This window comes from Pollicipes pollicipes, unplaced genomic scaffold (genome assembly GCF_011947565.3).
Source record: "Pollicipes pollicipes isolate AB1234 unplaced genomic scaffold, Ppol_2.1 Scaffold_4881;HRSCAF=5763_pilon_pilon_pilon, whole genome shotgun sequence".
NCBI lineage: Eukaryota > Metazoa > Arthropoda > Thecostraca > Pollicipedomorpha > Pollicipedidae > Pollicipes > Pollicipes pollicipes.
In genome coordinates this window covers 20,674,356-20,677,776 of record NW_023596576.1, presented here as the reverse complement: position 1 = coordinate 20,677,776, position 3,421 = coordinate 20,674,356, and positions in this window count along the sequence as shown.

The following is a 3,421-nucleotide window of genomic DNA, read 5'->3' as shown; positions in this document are numbered from 1 at the left end:
TGAGAAACTCAATGACCATTTAGATATGAACATAGGAGCATAAACTGCAGTACTAGCGCATTCACTCTGACTCTATCTTGCCTCATTAACCTTGATTTCTTTCAAGCAATTCCTTATCATATCCTTGGTCACCGTCAAGGTTACAAGGCTGCCTTCAGTCAAATTTTGCTTATTATCAGGGAGATCACGCAAAGCCTCCACTGCAACAACTGGAAAAACTGGCTAATAAGAGCATCTACAATATCCCTTTCCTGCACGAGTGATTCTCCATCTATCTCGAGAGGGTCGATGGAGGATCCCTTACATTTGAATTTGTAATAACATTTTTTTAACGTCGCAGAGCAAGTGTCTGCTAGCCGCATCTCCGACACTCTTTTGCCGGCCCCAATTTCCTTCCTGGTTTTTGTTTTTTTGTTTTTTTCAGGAATCGTATCCACTGCCTTGCTGCTTTCTGTATCCTGCAATTTTTGCCTGTCATATGCCGCCTTCTTCAGAGCCATCAAACTGCGCCCTACCTGGGTCAGCCAACTGGAGTTCATGAACTTGTTTTCTCGCGTTTTCCTAAAGGGAATTAATATTTCCTGTCCTAATATATCCTCGAACACTTCCACATGTGATGTGCAGTTAGTCCAATAGAATATAGTCCCAGTGAAACTAGAGAGAAGGGCTGCAGTTTCTTCAAATTTTTGCCTAGCAAAAGTTGGAATAAGCTTACGATTGGTCTTACCCAAAAAACATAGGCACAGTAAAAGCCTTGCAGTATTATGGTCGCTGCAGTATTATGATCATTATTTCCCAGCGCCTCACCTATTGCCAAAGCACCTGCCAACCATTCCTCATTAGTCATAACGAAATCCGAAAGCATTATCTCCCCTAATGGTTTCGGCGAATGGCATAGAAGTCCTGCGCGTATCATAAGAAAGAGCTATAAGAACTCAACAGTGATAATGATTCTCTCTCGCTGCTACGAAAGGCTGCTGAGCGAAACCCCTGTTATCATTTTCACTTCCGTTGTTCATTATTTTTAGATTGAACAATCGATAGGGTGCTAGGCTGTTACTTAATTCTACTTTTTAATCTCCGTTTTTTCGACTTGGTGGGGCTGATATAGGGTGTGGTGAATAAGTTGAAACTGAGTTGTCATTCACGGCCTGGTCGCATGGTCTGCTGAAGTAATAACATGTGAATGATTGTATGATTGACCGTTGGTAACAGAACAAATAATTATCACCTCCCTTCCACCAAAGCACTGAACACCATCGCATTACAGCAAAACAAGAGCTCGGAAGTCACTCGGAGGCCGACACTATACGGAGCAGGTCTCTCTCGGGAGCCGACACTATGCGGGGCAGGACTCTCTCGGGGGCCGACACTATGCAGGGCAGGTCTCTCCCGGGAGCCGACACTATGCGGGGCAGGACTCTCTCGGGAGCCGACACTATGCGGGGCAGGTCCCTCATGGAGGCCGACACTACGCGGGGCAGGACTCTCTCGGGGGCCGACACTATGCAGGGCAGATCCCTCATGGAGGCCGACACTATGCGGGACAGGTCCCTCTTGGAGGCCGACACTATACGGGACAGGTCCCTATTGGATGCCTACACTATGCGGGACAGGTCCCTCTTGGAGGCCGACACTATCCGGGACAGGTCCCCCATGGAGGCCGACACTATGCGGGACAGGTCTCTCTTGGAGGCCGACACTATACGGGGCAGGTCCCGACTGGAACCCACCTGAGACCGCAGTGCCCTCAATCGCAGCCGCCACTGGCGACGGGCGGCGCCGGGCGAGATGGCGTGCCGGTGGGCCCCCGGCGCGTGACGGGGGCGTCCCGGCGAGGCGCGGCACGGCGCGGCCGACGGCCCCTCGCCGGCGCGCGGCCCGGGTTTTGCGGCGCCACGGCAGATGGACTGACGGCACGAGTCGACACCCGATCACAAGCGTGTCGTTTTTGCGCCGCGATAAGCGGGTATCGCGCGGTGATCTGCGCGTCACGTGGCGCCGAGGCGTCCTCCGCCCGGCAGCGTCGGAGAGAGGTCACATGGCTCCGGGGCGTCCTCCGCCCGGCAGCTTCGGAGAGAGGTCACTTGGCGCCCAGGCGTCCTCCGCCCAGCAGCGTCGGAGAGAGGTCACGTGGCGCCGAGGCGTCCTCCGCCCGGCAGCGTCGGAGAGAGGTCACGTGGCGCCGAGGCGTCCTCCGCCCGGCAGCGTCGGAGAAAGGTCACGTGGCGCCGAAGCGGCCTCCGGTCGGCAGCGTCGGAGAGAGGTCACGTGGCGCCGAGGCGTCCTCCACTCGGCAGCGTTGGAAAGACGTTACGAGGCGCCGAAGCGGCCTCCGGTCGGCGGCGTCGGAGAGAGGTACGGGGCGCCGAAGCGGCCTCCGGTCGGTAATGGCGGAGACAGGTCACGCTAAGAGCCGCACGCTCCGAAGCGGTTGGCGCCGGTCTAGCGCCGGGCTTTGGAGGGGCTCTTTGGAGCTGCACTCCCAGGCGTGGTTAATGAACGCTGTTTGGGCTTATGGTGAGGCAGCAGTGTGTACAAATCCCCGCCTTATAGTCGAGTGGCTGGCCCTCAAAAGGATCAGACCAATAAATGCAGCTTGCAGGTAGCTTTTGAATACGCGGCCAACGTGTCCGACCCCAAAAGCTGATCTACATTTATTGACGCCCGTGTCATCCGCTGCGCGGGGCGTCGGACTCAGTGAGATGCTCTACCCGTGTCCAATGCCTGGAAACGCCCTAAAGTGCGGTAATCTGGCCCTGCTGAAGACGCGACGTCACTACAACGGCTGCAGGAGTATCAATGTGATTGGAAGTGAGCTGGAGTGTTCCGGAGATGAGCGTGCTGGGATGTCGAACATCGCCCGCTTTACAGAAATCCATCTGAAACGGGCTTTTTCGTCGAGGAGAATATGAGTCGAGATGGGGATATGAGCGCCTTTCGAGGCGCGCTTACATTGGGACTTGATGACGTCGATGGCTTTTCATCCTCATTATCTTGGCAATTTGTGACAGAAATGAATCTGCTATATTTTATTCCACACATATAATTTCGATTTGATACATGAGACGCGAAGCTGCTGGAATACATATTTGCGCGTAATCCGTGGTAATATCCGCGATTCTGAGAGCTGAACTGTTTTTTTCTGGATAAAACTTGTTCTTAGTAAAACGCGTTTCGACTATATGTACCTCATCCCATAAGGACATGGGCCATCATGTCCACTGCACTAATACAGGGGCACCCTCCAGCTCCCAAAGCCTAAGATCGAGTTTGGAGATAAGTGTGTGGCTCTTATCTACACGCCTTTAGGTCAGGCAATGTCTTGGCCGCCGGCACGTACAGTGCATCAATTAAGATTACCTGATGATTAGACGAGTAATCCTCTTATCGATTTCCCTTGTTGGATGCGGTGTGTTCA